The sequence below is a fragment of the Oncorhynchus mykiss genome, chromosome 6 (assembly GCF_013265735.2).
Source record: "Oncorhynchus mykiss isolate Arlee chromosome 6, USDA_OmykA_1.1, whole genome shotgun sequence".
NCBI classification, from domain to species: Eukaryota; Metazoa; Chordata; class Actinopteri; order Salmoniformes; family Salmonidae; genus Oncorhynchus; species Oncorhynchus mykiss.
The window spans coordinates 74,536,822-74,559,200 of NC_048570.1; the positions used below are offsets into that span (position 1 = coordinate 74,536,822).

General features: G+C 43.5%; 1 protein-coding gene across 2 annotated transcripts in view; it reads left to right on the plus strand.

Annotated features, from left to right (window-relative positions):
- The first annotated feature begins 123 nt into the window (after nucleotides 1–123).
- Nucleotides 124–22,379, plus strand: part of LOC110526572 (tyrosine-protein kinase CSK) — a 44,047-nt gene continuing 21,791 nt past the window's right edge. Inside the window, exon 1 of one of the 2 annotated variants that reach the window (XM_021607650.2) lies at nucleotides 124–340. The gene's annotated coding sequence lies outside the window, so the exon portion shown is untranslated. Of the gene's footprint in view, nucleotides 341–589; nucleotides 734–22,379 lie in introns of those variants that run through there. The other variant, XM_021607651.2, reaches the window with a different exon arrangement.

Here is a 22,379-nt window from a genome sequence, read left to right on the forward strand (position 1 = left end):
CGCATTTTGTTAGGGAGATATTTTTTGCTTCCACATCACTGGTTTGACCACAAGGTTGTACTCACAGCTCACACGTCTTCAGTCAGCTGAACTTCCCGTGTGTGTTGCTGCCAATAAATTAGCGCATGCGTAGTACTGCTGGTTGGAAGGAGGGGGAGGCCATCCATTTCATTTACGAGGCCTGTGCGAACTCCGCATAGAGCGAGCGTCCAAACGTCAAATTGGGATATTCGTCTTTTTACGGTAGACAAACTGGATGCTCGAAATAACAGACATCATCTTCATGGCCTGCCGCGTTAAGTTGTAAAGACATCTGGTCAACATAAAGCGATCTCTTACGGTGAGTTGTTGCACACTCAAGCAGTGTCTCTAGCGCGGTGTTGCAGCACACCATCTCAGCACAGGAAAGCTTGAGAATATTTTTGAAATATTAGGCGGTTTTGTATTTTTGAACTGAGTTTCTTACCGCCAGTATAGCTACATCTATTAGATGTAATTCCAAGTTGTTTTGAATTGTTCAACGGCTCCACCCATTTAACCGGTGCTATTAGCTAGCTACATTATTAGCGACCTCCGAGTTCCTTCGATCAGTCACATTGACTGACTGGTGCCGCGTCTAGGAGGGTCAGCCAATTGATGGGACCAAAGGGTTATTTGACGGGTAGTTTGTCTGAGTTGTTTGTGTTGTGGCCGCTGACAGCTCAGCAAAAACGACAAGGAAAACAGGAAGTGGGTATGTTATTGTCTGCAAGGAAAAATGTGTCACTGCATGCCTGAATTGTATTGTTAATCGCCTGGCCTCGTGCACAGCTCAATGTAGTTACACTGTTGTGAGTGAATATGGTTCTGTGTTCCATACTAATATCTGACCATTTGTGATTTGTTCATTGTTGTGATTTAGGTTTATTGAGGATGTTGTCACAATCGATCCTCCGTCAACGTTTTCTAACATTGTTGTCCCTATCATTACAAATGTTGCAATGTAACCCCATGTTATCGCGTGCTGTGGCATGCCTGTCTGAAACCATGTAGCCTCAACTCATTGTTGCCACACTTAGCTACAACCTTGTCTTTGTTATTATGAGCCATAGCGGTAATCAGAAGCTAGAGCATTTGGTTATGTCCAGTTGTTTTGGTTGTCTCTTCTTCTGGTATTAGTTAGGCTGTAAGCCTGGAAGTATAGTATTGTCAATGTGACAGAGCACCATAATATTGTTGTACTTGGCATGATGTGCTGTCAGTTAGGTTTAAAGAAACCGGTGTCAAAAGCCTATAATGAATGCAATGTGAAATATTTTGTTTTACTTTTCAGGGGTCTTGGATGTCACATCCAACATGTCACATGAACAATTTGGGCATCATAGAGGAGTAATGAACTAAATCACTTCTCTGCCTAACAAATGCCCCGTCTTCACTATATGGTTATTAAGTGCAAAGTGTAATGTAGCAGATACTTGAGCTTCGGGTTTTCCATTAGAGAAAAATCTGTAATCAAGATGGCGGGAGGAGTTGATCCTGCCTTTCATTATCCCCCGAGGTATCTGGAAACCAGACTGAAACATGTTTGGGCTCTATGTTGTCAGAGCTGGGCCTTCTGCTGCCTTGTTGGGTTGTCCACCTGGCACATGGAGGCTGAGTGAGTGGTTGCGTCCCAATTATCCCAAAGTGTGCTCTTGTGCACTCAAGGTAAGTGAGCAAGTATGCACTTAGGGCATAAGGGTAGGCTATAGAATTGGTATGCAGTAATTGAAGACAGGGCTGTTCTCATCTCTATCTGTAAAGGCAAGCAGACCATCTACTGATACCCTGATGAAGGCAGTTGTCAAAAGGCACTGTTTAAGAAGTTTGCAAGCAAATTTCCATTTTGTTACCAAGAGTTGCTGAATAGATAGGTTAGCTGACAACGTCATGAAAATGATGCGAGTTCTTCCATGGGGCAGAACTCGGCGTGTTGTGATTCTGGATGGCCAGATTGTCATTCTTGCAAGCAAACTACCATTTGGGAATTATAAGTGGCTCATTTGAAGACTTATTGATACCATGTCTTGTTTTGAGGTGTTTTAAATAATTTTATGTCAGTGTTAATATGGTTGAAATTCGCTAGCTAGCTAACCAGCAACTGTAACAATCTATTTGAGAGTCAAGTGCTCATGATGTAATTTTATTTTATTAACCTTGGACACAATATACACGTTGTCCACAGTCTAAGCCAACCCTGTCTGTTTTGCACACTCCTTGGTTTTGTTCCAAAACAACCAACCTGTATCTTTCGCTTTGCTCCAGTATTCATGCACCATGGTTATCTAGTGAGATAGCGACAGACCCCATCTACTGAGGCAGACCCATGCAGGTACGGAATGCATGACCACACCAAACCATCAATACACCTTCCTCTGCTCTTTGTTAATAGCTCACACTGCAGTATTGATCGACTGATGGATTGACTGATGGTAGATTGCATTAGCCTCTGAGCATGGCAGGCTGAAGAAGACAAGGTGTCAGCTGGAGCTCATTTCTGCTCCCCCTTGTCTCTATGAAGTATTTAGTATCTCAGAGCTCAGCTTACACACTCAGCAGGAAGGGAGGTAATGGCTGCTCTCTGTCTGCTGTACACTCTCTCATTAGACATCTTAAGCCTGGCCAACAGGCCAAGGACCCTGACCTTTAAACAGTTGCCACTTTCTATTTCTTTCTCCTCCCAAATGTTTTTTTTTCCCTCTGGAATGCATGTTGGTTTTTGTTTGTAGACTTGTGTAGTCCTCAATTGAAAGTGGCATTAAGATGATCTGGTGGGCACTAGACTAGCGTACCTAGATGTTCCTGTTTTTATTCCCTTTTACCTCCATCATCCTCAGTCAGTTTAAGTTGGCTTGGCATAGTTGTTTTTAGAGGAGAAATGTAGTTTTGAAGTTAATGAGTTGGTTAGTTGTTTGTGTCTGAGCAGTGCCTGTGCGGGTTGTTAGGGGCCGGGAAGGAAAGAAATTGCCCCACACTCCCTGCTGTCTCGTTCAACAAGGCACATCTGGGGCATGCATTTGAGCTACATTCTGTTTCTTGAATATCTAGCAGTAAGATGGTGAGAGAAGTAGCCTAGGCCTAGATGGTGTTTGTTGACATGCACTCTGACCCCTGGCTTCTGTATGTGGTGGATCATGCTAGGATCCATTTAACTTATCCAATCAGAACCATGTCATACTAACAACATGTTTTAGTAGCACCACCATAAGTGTAACACAATGCACTATAATTATTTTCACACAGTGCAGTCAGTGTGCAGCTTTCAAAGAGGCTGGCCTTGTAGCCGTTCAGCTTCATATTATTCTATGTCATTAAAACAACCCTGGCACTGTGGTCTCAATGTAACATGGGAGTAGAGGTGGCAGAGAGCCATATTAGCCCTGCTCTCTCTTCTCTCCCTCTGGTGCTCCTATGTCTCCTTCTCTCTGTTCAGCAGCTGTGGAAGGAAGGAGCAGTGTTGTGTTGGGGCCCACATGGAGGGCGAGACCCCTCCGGCCCTGCCTACCGCCCAGCAGAAAAGGGGCATTGTGGTGGCGGTCTGAGGCACAAACACAGTGGGCGAGCATCTCCATCTGGGCAGCGGCTGGCCAGGCAGGCTGCTCCTTGAGAGGTGCATGTATTTCCTGCTACTGGGCCTGCTGGACAGCCACAGGGACCCTCACATTTCTAAGGAGAGCACAGCTGCTGGCCTGACACACACACACACTGAGACCCAGTGAGACATTCGCTCCCTGCTGAGAATCATTTTACACCAATCTGACCCAAAACCCAGATTAGAATAACTGCCTACGGTGTTATTTGTCTAATTGAGTGTTTGCATTGGTGTGTAAAAGCACACATCTTCTTTACTTCTATAAAAGGTCCTACACAGATTTTGGTAGAATGTGGTTGTCGTTTTAACACACTCACAGGTTTACTGACTAAGAATCACATTTACACCACTACTTTCAGTAACTCTTGCCTTCCCAGGCCGACCGCAGTGTGTGTGTCACCGAGAAGGGTGACATTGTTAACTTGACAAGTCGACAGCAGCGCTGCCTGCCATGTCTGAGACCTGCTGCAACCCAAACCTTTTTTTATCTCAGTGATCACTCTCAAGTGATGATTTAAAGACCACACCGAGAGACATTCCACAGCTCAATATAGTAGACACAGATTTACAGGAGAGGTGATTGAAGCTCAGTCACTGAATGCCATCTATCCCTTGTTGCCTTACTCTTATGTTTTCAGCGTCTTTTAGAACACAATTGCACAACCCCCTGTTGTGCGAACGGTCAGGTGGCCATGGTTAATTATTCAAATGTTGGGCTTTGGAAGGCATCAGTCAGGGTTTTGTGTTTGTGGGAGCTGATTTGAATTAATGAGAAAAAGATAAATGTTGCGCCGATGGGAACAGAAGGTCACTTCCTCCTACAGACTGAGCCATGCAGAAGAGCTCACATCAAGACACTTTGTTACATATTTGGCTGGCTAACCTGACTGGCTGTGGCTGGCTAACCTGACTGGCTAACCTGACTGGCTGTGGCTGGCTAACCTGACTGGCTAACCTGACTGGCTGTGGCTGGCTAACCTGGCTGGCTAACCTGACTGGCTGTGGCTGGCTAACCTGGCTGGCTAACCTGACTGGCTGACTGTTAAATTGATGGTGGATGACGGACTGACTGTTGTTTGGTATCATAGATTCTGATCGTGACATTTTAATCTGGGAGCGGGCATATCATAGAAATGTCACGTCAGTAGCTAGGCCTAGCCTGCACCTCAGCCATATTGAGTGTGCACAAGTATTTTGTCAAATTGCTGTGGACTGGGGGCTTTACCTGTTTGGCCTATTTCTGTTGGGGATGTGGTATTCATATGTGACCCTCATTGTCTTGTCCACACAGGGCTGAGGTTGTTCTGGCCCTGTGGTCACCTAGTTAGCAGGAAGTGTTGTGAAGTCACTGCAGGGAAGAGATGTATGCTGCTTGCCTGTCCTGTATTTTAGCCTGTGGTTTCCCCTGCTTTCCCCGCACTTCCCTAGGTAGTAGCATCTCTATTGTAGATGCCTAACTTTGGATTTTGAGCCCTCAATGAAAGGGAGATAATTATGTTGGTTGTTATGTAACTGGTGGGGCCGTGGGGGGTAGACTCATATAGCCTATCTACATTGTTCTTGACAGACTGACCTGTTTGTATGGAACACGGGATAAGTCCTAGATGATACATCTGTCTCAGTGGGGAAGCCATCTACTATCATCTGCTGTTTGATGGAATTTAGGCCAACTTGTACAAGCGAACTTCAAATAACAACCAGCATCAAAGACGGAGGAATTCTCAACAATTGATCAGTAGACACTTACAAGTGTCTAGATTTATGAACTCTTTTAACAGTTTTACCAGACACCCTCTTTGAGCTCTTTGATCATTTTGCAGGTTATATGCTAGGTTTACTTCCTGAAAGCAGATGATTTCAAGGATTTTATCAGCTTGCAAGTCACCTCTGAACTTGATGTAGCACGTTTGACTCAACAGCAGTTCAATCAGGCCAAAGGCAGCCATCATCCAATGGCTAGCTGGCCAATCAAGATGTACCAAGACAAGAAATCACACTTGAGAACGGTTTCTGGAAAAGGAGAGGAACTTGCATCAGCTATTGATTGATACTTAAGGAGGATGATTGCTCTGGTAGTCTGAGCATGCTTAGTGATGTGCTTGTCTGCAGTCTCTCTTTCTGACTACTCCGCTATGGTGGGGGGCTGGTCATGTTCTTTGTGAAAGCCTTCCACCGTACAGCCATGTTGTGTTATCACCCTTATTACTAAGACAAGCAGCACTAGTTTAATTCTCTCAATGCTCTCTTCAGTCCTTGACTGGGGTACTGAGAGTGTCAACTAGCAGTGTCATTAACACTGCATAAATAGCTATAATTACTTTTTGCAGTAATTGTTACTACTTCACACTCAACTCCTGGAACGTCTTCAATTTTGAGTATGCCAATTCAGTTTCCTGTGTCTAAGAATAGTAGCTTCAGGAAGTTAGTTAACTGTCAGACACTGCTCTTGTAGTGGTTTATGTCTGTTATTGGACAGGCCATCTAGCTGGGATGGAGAGCTGATGTCCAGTCTGAACAGTGCTGCTCTGCTCTTTAAACACACACAGCATTCTGCTGACAGGCTGCCTAGCTGTTGCATCTCTCCAGGCCTTTGCGTTACTATATCAGAGATAGCTTTGGGGAAAATAAACCCCTGCTGTCGCTAGTTCCTCCCCAACCAACTCCTCTGAGCCTCTGGGGAATGTTATAATGTGCCAGACAGTCATTCTGCATGTTCTGACCGTGTTGGTTGGTTTGTTTTGCAGCATTAACCTCATTGTGGTGAGGCAGGGACTCGGGTAGAGTTTGGGTGAGTATTAAAGCTCTCACACACTGGTAGGATTGTCAAACGTTTGCCTGCCGACAGTACTTAGTACCTCTGAACAGAGGGTCGGCGGTCAATCCCTTTTTTGTGTTCACACAGCAAAGACCTTGAAATTCGTCAGCCACTCAGCCTTGTTAAAATACTCTAAACCAGAAGGTTGCAGTAGCGTTATTTGGCAATGCCTATCCGTGCTTAGGGTCTAGATTCCAAGCTATCTGCACTGTTGCTTTTTTTTCTCCAGAATCCCATACTGCCAGTGCCAGCCCATAGCCAAATGTTTAGCTAGTTAATGTTAGCATATTCGCTAGCTAGCACAACAGTGCAGTGTCCTTAGCTAGCTAACACGGGCAGACGTTTTAATAGAGACTAGCTAATCCATTGTGATTTAATTATGTCAATACTAGCTACAGTGGTTAGCTAGCTTGGAGGAAGTAGATAGTGTTTTGTGCATTGTGTCTGTGCACTTAGCTAGCCAAAATCCTATCGCCTACATTGCATATTAAGTGTGACTGGCTCATCTGTAGATGGATGGTGAAAACGCCTTTTTTATTTTTTTTTTATTAAAAAAAAAAGTTTTTGTTGGCTCCCCATGTGGAGTTTGAGCCAATCAAAGAGCACAGAAGTCGGCCTCCTGGGTGGCGCAGCTGTGCCACCAGAGACTCTGGGTTTGCACCCAGGCTCTGTCGCAGCCGGCCGCGACTGGGAGGTCCGTGGGGCGACGCACAATTGGCCTAACGTCGTCCGGGTTAGGGAGGGTTTGGCCGGTAGGGATATCCTTGTCTCATCGCGCACCAGCTACTCCTGTGGCGTGCCGGGCGCAGTGCGCGCTAACCAAGGTAGCCAGATGCACGGGGTTTCCTCTGAGACATTGGTGCGGCTGGCTTCCGGGTTGGCGGTGCGCTGTGTTAAGAAGCAGTGCGGCTTGGTTGTTGTGTTTCGGAGGACGCATAGCTTTCGACCTTCGTCTCTCCCGAGCCCTTAAGGGAGTTGTAGCGATGAGACAAGATAGTAAATACCAACAATTGGATACCACGAAAAGGGGGTAAAAAAATGTTTGACAAAAAGAGCACAAGTCGAGTTGTTGGCCACTGACGAGCATTGCGATCCTAAAAGTAGAATCCGTAGGTTCGTTGCAGGTACCACTTTTGTTCTAGCAAGAGAAGGAAAGGCCTAGTGTCATAAGTACCAATCGGCAGTGAGATTTTGTTTAAATGCTTCAGGAGTAGCTCCTGCCTTCATGTATCTTAGTTGAATGGTTTCAGATGGAACAGTGCATTAGAGGTCCTCACAGTGGGATGTACCCAGATTCCTTTCACCTATGGATCAATATTGTGATTTAGGGTTATCCTAAATGAATCCTACATTTGTGTAGGCTAGGGTTACCAGCACCCTAACCTCTGCCATGCGATGCTACTCTTTGTTCCCACTCCATGGCTCATGTTTCCCTGGACTTTGACCTCTGCTGGGCCTGACCTGGCCGGGGTGTTATTGTTTGTCCAAACAGTTAAATGTTTTGCCCCGAAAACTAGTTTCTATTCAGGTAGGCGCCCATCCCGTTTTCTTATGTTTGAAAAGAGGGGAGAGAGTAGTAGAGATATGACTTTCGCCTCGTAGCACTCCTGTCTTTGAGAGACTATTCAAGGACCATATCACCGCCACCCTACCTGTCACCCTAGACCCACTTAAATTTGCTTACCGCCCCAATAGGTCCACAGATGATGCAATCGCCATTACACGCACACTGCCCTATCCTATCTGGACAAGAGGAATATCTATGTAAGAATGCTGTTCATTGACTACAGCTCAGCATTCAACACAATAGTATCCTCCAAACTCATCATTAAGCTTGAGACCCTGGTTCTCGACCCTGGACTTTCTGACGGGCAGCCCCCAGGTGGTGAAGGTAGGAAACAACACCTCCACTTTGCTTATCCTCAACACTGGGGCCCCACAAGGGTGCATTCTCATCCCCCTCCTGTACTAGGATAGGGAGCACCCCCCCTATCCACCTCAGCCGGACCACAGTGGAAAAGGTGGAAAGCTTCCAAGTTCCTCGGTGTACATATCACAGACAAACAGAAATGGTCCACACACACACAGTGTGGTGAAGAAGGCACAGCGGCGACCTCTTCATCCCCAGGAGGCTGAAAAAAAATGGCTTGTCACTGAACACCCTCACTAACTTTTATAGGTGCACAATTGAGAGCATCCTGTCGGGCTGTATCACCGCCTGGTACGGCAACTGCACCGCCCACAACCGCAAGGCTCTCCGGAGGGTGGTGCAGTCTGCACAACGCATCACCGGGGGCAAACTACCTACCCTCCAGGACACCTACAACACCCGATGTCAAAGGAAGGCAAAAAAGATCATCAAGGACAATAACCACCCGAGCCACTGCCTGTTCACCCTGCTTCCATCCAGAAGGCGAGGTCAGTACAGACAGAGATGGAAGCTGTTATTCAATCTCAAGCCATCAGACTGTTAAACAGTCATCACTAGCACAGAGTGGCGGCTGCCTACTTAGACTTAATATCATTGTCCTCTTTAATAAATGGAACACTAGTCACGTTAATAACGCCAATTTAAGAATGTTTACATATCTCATATATACTGTATCCTACACTATCTATTGCATCTTAGCCGATCTGTCACTGCTCGTCCATATATTTTTATATTCTTATCCCATTCTTTTACTAGATTGTGTGTGTATTAGGTTTTGTTGTGCAATTGTTGATATTACCTGTTAGATACTGCTGCGCTGTCGGATCTAGAAGCATAAGCATTTCGCTACACTTGCAATAACATCTGCTAACCATGTGTATGTGAATAATTTGATCTAACCGCAGTGCAATTCTTTGTCTTGAGCTGGCATGCATTGCAAAGCACAAAGCTAACAACAGTCTAGCTATGGTTCCATCATAGACATGGAAATGCCAATGGCCTGTATTTATGTGTCAAGCTCATGCACAAACACTGGTCATCTTCACCCCCAGTATGTGAGGCTATTGTACAGTCATAAACAACCTGTTGGACTTGTCTCTATGCTCTCTGCTCCACAGGGCTCCCTGCAACTGCTGCCTCTGCAAGCATTTGCAGTTTACTTTGCAGAAATCCTCTCTAAGCATCTCTCACTAGGCCTATGATCTCATAGATTATCACACGCACACACACCCCTTATCTCTGATGGCCTCTTTTTATGCAGGTCAGACAAAAAGAGGCCTCTTGACAAAAAGAGGCCTATCAGGGGAATCTCTCATGTAGCCTATCCCACTTCTCTCTTCACACTCCTCTTAATGGGATCAATTCTGCCTGCCACTCTAGTCACTTTCTAATGCATTCAGTGGGCGTAGGATAAGATGGCTTTCAATTTAGCGCTGTTGGACATGTGTTAAGTTCTCTCCAACCCTACCTGTCTTCACACCATTGAGACATCTGCTTGCTTTCTTGCCCTCATTTTGTTAAATGTGTTAATGTTGGTTGCTTGAGATTCTAATGAAGACTTGTCCACACGTTGCTTGGCTTCTTGGCACCTATGTGAGAGAGGTAGACGGACAGCAGGCAGCCCTGTGTGGTATAATAATGTCATTGAGAGAAGGATTCTTTCTATCAGTAATGATGAATGGTTAACTACTCCTAAAGCCTCTGAGATGAGCTCTTAACATCTCCGCTCATACAAAGTCCTTAAGAAAAGTACTGAATACAAAAGTATAAGATGCCAGCGTGTCTGTTCTGGCTACATCTTTCTGGCTGTGTGACAGTATGTTGAGTAGAGGTCGACCGATTTATGATTTCTCAACGCCGATGCCGATTCTTGGAGGACCAAAAAAAGCCGATACCGATTAATCCGCCTTATTTTTGAAATACAATAAAATTCACAATTTTTACGTTTTTGATTTATTTATTTGTAATAATGACAATTACAACAATACTGAATGAACACTTATTTTAACTTAATACATCAATAAAAATCAATTTAGCCTCAATAATGAAACATGTTCAATTTGGTTTAAATAATGCAAAAACAAAGTGTTGGAGAAGAAAGTAAAAGTGCAATATGTGCTATGTAAGAAAGCTAGCGTTTAAGTTCCTTGCTCAGAACATGAAAACATATGAAAGCTGGTGGTTCCTTTTAACATGAGTCTTCAATATTCCCAGGTAAGAAGTTTTAGGTTGTAGTTATTATAGGACTATTTCTCTCTATACAATTTTGTATTTCATATACCTTTTGACTATTGGATGTTCTTATAGGCACTTTAGTATTGCCAGTGTAACAGTATAGCTTCCGTCCCTCTCCTCGCCCCTACCTGGGCTCGAACCAGGAACACATTGACAACAGCCACCCCCCATGCAGAGCAAGGGGAACAACCACTCCAAGTCTCAGAGCAAGTCACGTTTGAAACACTTTTAGCGGTCACCCCGCTAACTAGCTAGCCATTTCACATCGGTTACACCAGCCTAATCTCGGGAGTTGATAGGCTTGAAGTCATAAACAGTGCAATGCTTGAAGCATTGCGAAGAGATGCTGGCAAAAGGCATGAAAGTGCTGTTTGAATGAATGCTTACGAACCTGCTGGTGCCTACCATCGCTCAGTCAGACTGCTCTATCAAATCATAGACTTAATTATAACATAATAACACACAGAAATACGAGCCTTAGGTCATTTAATATGGTCGAATCTGGAAACTATCATCTCGAAAACAAGATGTTTATTCTTTCAGTGAAATACGGAACCGTTCCGTATTTTATCTAACGGGTGGCATCCATAAATCTAAATTTTCCTGTTGCATTGCACAACCTTCAATGTTATGTCATAATTACCTACAATTCTGGCGAATTAGGCGGCCCAAACTGTTGCATATACCTTGACTCTTCGTGCAATGAACGCAAGAGAAGTGACACAATTTCACCTGGTTAATATTGCCTGCTAACCTGGATTTATTTTAGCTAAATATGCAGGTTTAAAAAAATATACTTCTGTTTTGATTTTAAGGAAGGCATTGATGTTTATGGTTAGGTACACATTGGAGCAACGACAGTCCTTTTTCGCGAATACGCACCGCATCGATTTCTATGCAACACAGGACATGCTAGATAAACTAGTAATATCATCAACCATGTGTTATAACAGTTATAACTAGTGATTGTTTTTTTTTATAAGATGAGTTTAATGCTAGCTAGCAACTTACCTTGGCTTCTACTGCATTCGCGTACAGGCAGTTTCCTTGTGGAGAGCAACGAGAGGCGGGTGGTTAGAGCGTTGGACTAGTTAACGGTAAGGTTGCAAGATTGGATCCCCCGAGCTGACAAGGTGAAAATCTGTCATTCTGCCCCTGAACAAGGCAGTTAACCCACCGTTCCTAGGACGTCATTGAAAGTAAGAATGTGTTCTTAACTGACTTGGCTAGTTAATTAAAGGTATTATAAAAAAAGATAGTAGCTACTAAAAAAATTGGATACCACGAAATTGGGGAGGAAAAAGGGGTAAATATATATATATTTTTCATCCTTAAATATATATATATTTATTTATTCATTTATATTTAAGGATGAAAAAAATCGGCGCCCAAAAATACCAATTTCCGATTGTTATGAAAACTTGAAATCGGCCCTAATTAATCGGCCATTCCGATTAATCGGTCAACCTCTAATGTTGTGTGATCTGACTTGATGTGTGCTGGGTGAATCTAGGCCATATGTAGAGACTAGAGGAGCTATAACACACTTCAGCACACTGTCCTGACCTGGAGCTCGAGGACTTGCAGTCTTGCACTCACTAAACCCTAATGTCTGTACCAAATGATAATTTTCATTTCCCTATCAAGAATTCATTGCCTTCATTACAATGAAGGATGTTTATTTATTCTGCTTTTCATTTGTTGAATATCTTTATTGACAATCTGTTTCTGTGAGACAAAAATAATATCAGAAGATATTCATGAATTGTAGCCTACCACAATTGCCTTTTTTGTCTCATCAGGAGCCTAGCCTATATCTTTAGAGGATATATGAGGAAGAGAATTCAATTCCACTCTCTGTGTGAGCTTGCATGTGAGTCTCTGTGGAGGATGCTAATGTAAGTCTGTGTTTATTATTCACAGGCTAGCTGTGTGTGTGATTATTCGCAGTGCTGGCTGGTGTACAGTAGGGTCCGATGGCTGCGGGGTGTGGCTCCATTATTCATGTTTAGTGTCCGAGTGAAACAACTCTCACGGGACCAGTACGGAGAAGTATGACATTGTATGCACTCACTACTGTAAGTCTCTCTGGATAAGAGCTTCTGCTAAATTACTCAAATGTAAAGGACTCACTGTCACTGCAGCCCTGAAGCCTTTACCACAGCAGCACGGGATAGCCCTTCACCCAACAACCTCTCTTCTCTATGGACATCTCCCTCACTTCCTTTGTTCTCTCCTCTGTATTTCCTGTCACTCTTCTTCCCTTACTCTCCCCTGCCACAGTCTGTCAGTTGGAGATGAGTGATTTGCGTTGTTGTACCAGGACCCTGCTGATGCTGAACCCTTTCATTGCTGTGTGTGATGAGGCTCTTTGTCATCTATTACTCTGACTTCTCCTGTAGATTGAGTGGGGAGCTGTGCAGTGAAATGAGGCACATTGACTGAGGCAGGCAGACTGCTTCTCTGCGTATTTAAGACACTGCAACAGTCTTTTGCTGCTAGTGCCGGTAACCTGCTGTCAGGGCCGAGCACAGTCATTTCTCTCTCACACTCTCACTCTCACTCACTCTCACACTGTCTCAGCCTCCCAAATCCCCTTTCATGGCTCAAGCTCCTTCTGTCTTGATTTGTGTCTGTTCAAGGGACTCCTTCATCACTCCAATACACTCCTCCCCTCTGCCTCCATGCTGCTTGACAACTAGAGGTTCTACCCCCTCCCTCTTTTCTAGCCGTCTGCTCACCTTCCCCAGAATTTCCTTTGTGGCATCTCTGACATCCTGTGGTGGAGAAAATCCCCTTATATGTATGTACACACACACACACACACACAACTAATGTATGCAATTATGAAAGTGAATGCAGTCTTACTTTGCCTGGATATGCATAGGCTATAAATAGCACGAGATTACCAAATTGCCTGCTGTGCTGAGATTGAGACCACAGCTAAGAGAGCTGCTGTGGCTCTGCTGCTAACAGCAGCTTCTGAAGGGAAGGGGATTCTTGCTGCCTTTCACCTTCTATTACTGTGCTGTCAAAACAGGCTACACATTCACTCAGATCAACACCCTCCATTTCTTCTGCATGACATACTGTACTTTATTCAAGTGCATACTGCTGCCTTCCTGTCTTTTATGTGTGAATTTCTTACATACTCTACACCATGTTTTTCTACAAATGGATAAGAGGATGAGGAATTTATTAGTGGGGGGGCGGGAGAGATTGATATACAGTTGCACATCACAATATTTTGGATTATATTGATAGTTTGACTCCAGGTGTGTGTGTACAGTTGAAGTCGGAAGTTTACATACACCTTAGCCAAATACACTTAAAATGTCAGGAATTGTGAGAAACTGAGTTTATCTGAGTAAAAATTCCCTCTCTTAGGTCAGTTAGGATCACCACTTTATTTTAAGAATGTGAAATGGCAGAAATTGAGAATTATTTCAGCTTTTATTTCTTTCATCACATTCCCAGTGGGTCAGAAGTTTACATTTACTCAATTAGTATTTGGTAGCATTGCCTTTTTTAAATTGTTTAACTTTCGGGTAGCCTTCCACAAGCTTCCCACAATAAGTTGGGTGAATTTTGGCCCATTCCTCCTGACAAAGCTGGTGTAACTGAGTTAGGTTTGTAGGCCTCCTTGCTCACACATGCTTTTTCAGTTCTGCCCACAAATGTTCTATAGGATTGAGGTCAGGGCTTTGTGATGGTCACTCCAATAGCTTGACTTTGTCCTTAATAGAGCTCGACCGATTATGATTTATCAATACCGATAGCGATTATTGGAGGACTAAAAAAAGCAGATTCCGATTTATATAAAATAAAAGATTATTTGTAATAATGACAATTACAGCAATAATGAATAAACACTTATTTTAACTTAATATAATACATCAATAAAATCAATTTAGCCTCAAATAAATAATGAAACATGTTCAATTTGGTTTAAATAATGCAAAAACAAAGTGTTGGAGAAGAAAGTAAAAGTGCAATATGTGCTATGTAAGAAAGCTAGCGTTTAAGTTCCTTGCTCAGAACATGAAAACATATGAAAGCTGGTGGTTCCTTTTAACATGAGTCTTCAATATTCCCACTTAAGAAGTTTTAGGTTGTAGTTATTATAGGACTATTTCTCTCTATACAATTTTGTATTTCATATACCTTTTGACTATTGGATGTTCTCATAGGCACTTTAGTATTGCCAGTGTAACAGTATAGCTTCCGTCCCTCTCCTCGCCCCTACCTGGGCTCGAACCAGGAACACATTGACAACAGCCACCCCCCATGCAGAGCAAGGGGAACAACCACTCCAAGTCTCAGAGCAAGTCACGTTTGAAACACTTTTAGCGGTCACCCCGCTAACTAGCTAGCCATTTCACATCGGTTACACCAGCCTAATCTCGGGAGTTGATAGGCTTGAAGTCATAAATAGCGCAATGCTTGAAGCATTGCGAAGACCTGCTGGCAAAAGGCATGAAAGTGCTGTTTGAATGAATGCTTACGAACCTGCTGGTGCCTACCATCGCTCAGTCAGACTGCTCTATCAAATCATAGACTTAATTATAACATAATAACACACAGAAATACGAGCCTTAGGTCATTTAATATGGTAGAATCTGGAAACTATCATCTCGAAAACAAGATGTTTATTCTTTCAGTGAAATACGGAACCGTTCCGTATTTTATCTAACGGGTGGCATCCATAAATCTAAATTTTCCTGTTGCATTGCACAACCTTCAATGTTATGTCATAATTACCTACAATTCTGGCGAATTAGGCGGCCCAAACTGTTGCATATACCTTGACTCTTCGTGCAATGAACGCAAGAGAAGTGACACAATTTCACCTGGTTAATATTGCCTGCTAACCTGGATTTCTTTTAGCTAAATATGCAGGTTTAAAAAAATATACTTCTGTTTTGATTTTAAGGAAGGCATTGATGTTTATGGTTAGGTACACATTGGAGCAACGACAGTCCTTTTTCGCGAATACGCACCGCATCGATTTATATGCAACACAGGACACGCTAGATAAGCTAGTAATATCATCAACCATGTGTTATAACAGTTATAACTAGTGATTGTTTTTTTTTACAAGATGAGTTTAATGCTAGCTAGCAACTTACCTTGGCTTCTACTGCATTCGCGTACAGGCAGTTTCCTTGTGGAGAGCAACGAGAGGCAGGTGGTTAGAGCGTTGGACTAGTTAACGGTAAGGTTGCAAGATTGAATCCCTGAGCTGAAAAGGTACAAATCTGTCGTTCTGCCCCTAAACAAGGCAGTTAATCCACCGTTCCTAGGACGTCATTGAATGTAAGAATGTGTTCTTAACTGACTTGTCTAGTTAAACCATTATTTAATCTTTATTTTTTTTAATAAAATAAAAATCGGCCAAATCAGTGTCCAAAAATACAGATTTCCGATTGTTATGTAAACTTGAAATTGGCCCTAATTAATCGTCCATTCCGATTAATCGGTCGACCTCTAGTCCTTAAGCCATTTTGCCACAACTTTGGAAGAATGCTTTGGCTCATTGTCCATTTGGAAGACCCATTTGCGACCAAGTTTTAGCTTCCTGACTGATGTTGCTTCAATATATCCACATAATTTTCTTTCCTCATGATACCGTCTATTTTGTGAAGTGCACTAGTCCCTCCTGCAGCAAAGCACACCCACAACATGGTTCTGCCACCCCCGTGCTTCACGGTTGGGATAGTGTTCTTCGGCTTGCAAGCCTCCCCCTTTTTCCTCCAAACATAACGATGGTCATTATGGCCAAACAGTTAAATTTTTGTTTCATCAGACCAGAGGACATTTCTCAAAAAATACTATCTTTGTCCCCATGTGCAGTTGCAAACTGTAGTCTGGCTTTTTTTATGGTGGTTTTGGAGCAGTGGCTTCTTCCTTGCTGATTGGCCTTTCAGGTTATTTCGATATAGAACTCGTTTTACTGTGGATATAGATACTTTTGAACCTGTTCCCTTCAGCTTCTTCAAAATGTCCTTTGCTACTGTTCTGGGATTGATATTCCCTTTCGCACCAAAGTACGTTCATCTCTAGGAGACAGAACGCATCTCATTCCTGAGTGGTATGACAGTTGCGTGGTCCATGATGTTTATACTTGCGTACTATTGTTTGTACAGATGAACGTGGTACCTTCAGGCGTGTGGAAATTGCTCCCAATGATGAACCAACCTTGTGGAGGTCTACAACTTTTTTCTGTGGTCTTGGCTGATTTCATTTGATTTTCCCATGATGTCAAGCAAAGAGGCACTGAGTTTGAAGGTAGGCCTTGAAATACATCCACAGGTACACCTCCAACTGACTCAAATGATGTCAATTAGCCTATCAGAAGCTTCTAACGCCGTGACATAATTTTCTGGAATTTCCCAAGCTGTTTAAAGGCACAGTCAACTTAGTGTATGTAAACTTCTGACCCACTAGAATTGTGATACAGTGAATTATAAGTGAAATAATCTGTCTGTAAACAATTGTTGGAAAAATGACTTGTGTCATGCACAAAGTAGATGTCTTAACCGACTTGCCAAAACTATAGTTTGTTAACAAGAAAGTCTGGTTGAAAAACAAGTTTTAATGACTCCAACCTAAGTGTATGTAAACTTCTGACTTCAACTGTATATAGCCTAGGCTAAATATATATATATATATATATATATATATATATATATATATATATATATATATATATATATATATATTACTGCTCAAAAAAGGGAACACTTAAACAACACAATGTAACTCCAAGTCAATCACACTTCTGTGAAATCAAACTGTCCACTTAGGAAGTATCACTGACAATAAATTTCACATGCTGTTGTGCAAATGGAATAGACAACAAACAGGTGGAAATTATAGGCAATTAGCAAGACACCCCCAATAAAGGAGTGGTTCTGCAGGTGGGGACCACAGACCACTTCTCAATTCCTATGCTTCCTGGCTGATGTTTTGGTCACTTTTGAATGATGGCGGTGCTTTCACTCTAGTGGTAGCATGAGACGGAGTCTACAACCCACACAAGTGGCTCAGGTAGTGCAGCTCATCCAGGATGGCACATCAATGCGAGCTGTGGCAAGAAGGTTTGCTGTGTCTGTCAGCGTAGTGTCCAGAGCATGGAGGCGCTACCAGGACAGTACATCAGGAGACGTGGAGGAGGCCGTAGGAGGGCAACAACCCAGCAGCAGGACCGCTACCTCCGCCTTTGTGCAAGGAGGAGCACTGCCAGAGCCCTGCAAAATGACCTCCAGCAGGCCACAAATGTGCATGTGTCTGCTCAAACAGTCAAACAGACTCCATGAGGGTGGTATGAGGGCCAGATGTCCACAGGTGGGGGTTGTGCTTACAGCCCAACACCGTGCAGGACGTTTGGCATTTGCCAGAGAACACCAAGATTGGCAAATTCGCCACTGGTGCCCTGTGCTCTTCTCAGATGAAAGCAGGTTCACACTGAGCACATGTGACAGAGTCTGGAGACGCCGTGGAGAACGTTCTGCTGCCTGCAACATCCTCCAGCATGACCGGTTTGGCGGTGGGTCAATCATGGTGTGGGGTGGCATTACTTTGGGGGGCCGCACAGCCCTCCATGTGCTCGCCAGAGGTAGCCTGACTGCCATTAGGTACCGAGATGAGATCCTTAGACCCCTTGTGAGACCATATGCTGGTGTGGTTGGCCCTGGGTTCCTCCTAATGCAAGACAATGCTAGACCTCATGTGGCTGGAGTGTGTCAGCAGTTCCTGCAAGAGGAAGGCATTGATGCTATGGACCGTTCCCCAGACCTGAATCCAATTGAGCACATTTGGGACATCATGTCTCGCTCCATCCACCAACGCCACGTTGCACCACAGACTGTCCAGGAGTTGGCGGATGCTTTAGTCCAGGTCTGGGAGGAGATCCCTCAGGAGACCATCCGCCACCTCATCAGGAGCATGCCCAGGCGTTGTAGGGAGGTTATACAGGCACGTGGCGGCCACACACACTACTGAGCCTCATTTTGACTTGTTTTAAGGACATTACATCAAAGTTGGATCAGCCTGTAGTGTGGTTTTCCACTTTAATTTTGAGTGTGACTCCAAATCCAGACCTCCATGGGTAGATAAATTGGATTTCCATTGATAATTTGTGTGATTTTGTCAACACATTCAACTATGTAAAGAAAAAAGTATTTTATAAGAATATTTCATTCATTCAGATCTAGGATGTGTTATTTTAGTGTTCCCTTTATTTTTTTGAGCAGTGTATATATATTTTTTTTTTGCTAGGTAAAGCTAGTCGGCTGTAGCTCCTCAAACTCTGGTATGTTGAATCCTGTAGCTTGTTCTCCATATTATTTTTAAATGGGGAGCCAAAATCTTTTCAACACTTGTATTTCCATAACAGAATAAAACTTTATCTTGTTTATCTGCTGCAGTGAGCAATATGTTTGGAAATCAAATCGCACTATTTAATCGCAAAACATATTGTATCGGCTCTGTTCGTCTTAAACAGAGGAATCCAGATCTAGGCTGATCACTTCACTCAAATATCATCATTCTCTTCTCACTGTTGCACTTGTTCCACTTTTACCTTTGTGTATTCTATTTTTGGACGGAAACTAACCCAATTGTTAGTATAGTGTGTCCCTTGTGGTGCCTTTTTATGTAGACTTTGACAAACACCAAGCCTGAGGGAAGCTCGCCAGCACTGAATGGTGTAATGGGGACAACATTTTAAAACAGTATTTTGCCAGAGAAATTGCCATGTGAGATATTGAGTCACCTGTCTTCTCTGTGGTAGGGGTGCTGACCTGGTCCTGTCGTGGAAGTGCCATGCGACTCATGATACCACGTTGCGCCATTTGTCTGTTCTCTCTGCTCTGCAGTGCTGCTGGGGCACCGGGACACAGGATTAGTGCAGACATGAAAAGAACAGAAGGGCTTTTAAGACTCAGGGAGCCAGGCTGCCCAGGTTGCTCTATCTCAGGGCACATCGTGTCTCACTGCGCTAGCACTAATTGTAGCCCACTTCCTGGTTCCTGCTGCAAGGGACTGTAGGAGAGCGGCAGCAGACAACACCGTGACAGCTGGGCCTTGTCTGACTGCAGCAATTTAGCCGCCAGATACAGTCTGTCTGGGCCCTGCTTTAGAACCGCCAACACTCCAAACAGAGCACAATACCTCAAACTTCCACTCTGCTCTGCAAGGGAGGGTCCATGTTCAGTTCTCCTCACTCAGTTAGGCTAAAGCTAGTAGAAAGTAGATGCTGTTAGGACACCAGTCACGACACTGGACTTACTGTGCTTTTCACCATAGGATTGTTTACACTATGCCTCTGTGCAAAGAGAATAATGATATCTCACTTGTGTGCATAGCACTTGTGACTTCCATACTCTATGCAATGACATCATGTTTCATAGAACATAGGTCACCCATCTTGTGATTTTTGCTGTGGTTATGCTAATCAATAGGAACTAAACTATTGAGTCATTGTTTGTGCACTTGTCTTGTCTACATCGGACCACTCCACTGAGCTGTGTGTGTGTACTGTAGTGTGAGCTGTTGCTCTGTATTTACATAGTCAGTATGTCACATTTCCATATTTCTCCCCGTACCTTTCTTTGCTGCCAGTAAACTCTACAATAACAACTTCTCTGTGCTACAGGCCCAGCACACACCAACACACCTGCAACCTCTGAGCCTACCATGAAACTCCTCCCAACATGAACTTTCACATGTCACCAAATAATTGATTAAAACACACTGTTTTGCAAGCAATTCTACAGTAGACTCAACAGCACCCTCTATGGTAGCACCATGGTGTAGCTGGAGGACAGCTATTTTCTGTCCTCCTCTGGGTACATTGACTTAAAACAACAAGTAGGCTCATGGTTCTCCCCTTCCGTAGACTTTCACAGTAATTATGATGACTTCTTTAGGAAGTCGTCCAGCCATTCAGACCCATTGCAGTATGAATTAACATCTTGTCCATCCAATCAAAAGATCAGTGAATGAATCTAGTACAGCAAGCATAAACTATAGCTATCTAGCACTACAGTGCGTAAATTGTGGTGAGTAGTAGACTCAAAGATGATAGTTGAACAGTTTAGAACAAATTAAGGAGAAGAGGCACGGAGAGGGAGATCTAGCTATATATTTCTTGGTTTACCTTTTAGTTTACCAACTAATGCAGTTTAATTTAAGCTACTCAACAATAACTCAAACAGAGAAGAATGCTATTTATGTTCGCTAGCTGGCTAAGGCTATCCAACACTGCAACTCTTCCAAGTGAGGCCAAGGTAAGCTTTCGGTTTTATTCATTGCCACCGGGGCCTGCCGTTGTAACTGCGTGTAGTACACTGTACTGTGTGATTTGTCCACTTGGATTGGACTGTGGGATTGCTAACATGTAAATTCTATTTGGTTGACTATAATGTTATTATTGTTACAACTAGGGCTGGGATGATATCAGTTTTGATATCATTAGTTTTGTGGCAAGGAAACTAAGTGGATTTAACTTCTTTAGGAAAACATTGTCATCCAGAGTCATTTTCCAACCTATAACAAACTATTTTACATACAGCAGTTTTTTAAAGGACCAAAGAATTTGGTCTGCTTAGTGTGTAGTTTTTTTTTTGCCATGGAAAAAAATATTGCGTCCCGATTTTATAGGCTGTGTAGCGGTTTTGTTATGGTATGACGGTTTGACTGTGCTCTGAAGGCTACAAGCGAAGGTGAAAGGAGGAATTATACAGTACAACGCGCATAGTAATGATGCTGTATTTGGCTGCTATGAAAGTTAACTGTGTGACAGTAATCGGGTGTATTTGTTCTGCCAATTCTGTTGCAAAACATTTCTTAAATGGAAGCCCTGTTTTAGCTGATTAGCTGTTGTCTTAGCTAGCTCTCAAAATCAACACCTGTGATTAATTTATGCCTCGCTGTATGTCTCTCTCATATGTCAACATGCCTTGTATACTGTTGTTTAGGTTAGTTCATTGTTTTCTTTTACAATGGAGCCCCTAGTTCCACTCATTATACCTCCTTTGTTCCACCTCCCACACATGCGTTGATCTCACCCATTATAACCAGCTTATCCAGAGATACAACCTCTCTTATCACTCAGTGCCTGGGCTTACCCCCGCTGTACCCGCACCCCACCATACCCCTGTCTGTACATTATGCCCTGAATCTATTCTACCACGCCCAGAAATCTGCTCCTTTTATTCTTTGGCCCCAACTCTCCAGGTTGGACCAGTTTTGATAGGCTTTAGCCGTACCCTCATCCTACTACTCCTCTGTTCCTCGGGTGATGTGGAGGTAAACCCAGGCCCCGCGTGTCCCCAGGCACCCTCATTTGTTGACTTCTGTGATCGAAAAAACCTTGGTTTCATGCATGTCAACATCAGAAGCCTCCTCCCTAAGTTTGTTTTACTCACACTCCGCCAACCCTGATGTCCTTGCCGTGTCTGAATCCTGGCTTAGGAAGGCCACCAACAATTCTGAGATTTCCATACCCAGCTACAACATTTTCCATCAAGATGGAACTGCCAAAGGGGAGGAGTTGCAATCTACTGCAGAGAGAGCCTGCAAAGTTCTGTCATACTTTCCAGGTCTATGCCATAACAGTTTGAACTTCTAATTTAAAAAATGAACCTCTCCAGAAATAAGTCTCACTGTTACCGCCTGCTATCGACCCCCCCCCGCTCCTAGCTGTGCCCTAAACACCATTTGTGAATTGATCGCCCCCCATCTAGCTTCAGACTTCGTTCTGTTAGGTGACCTAAACTGGGATA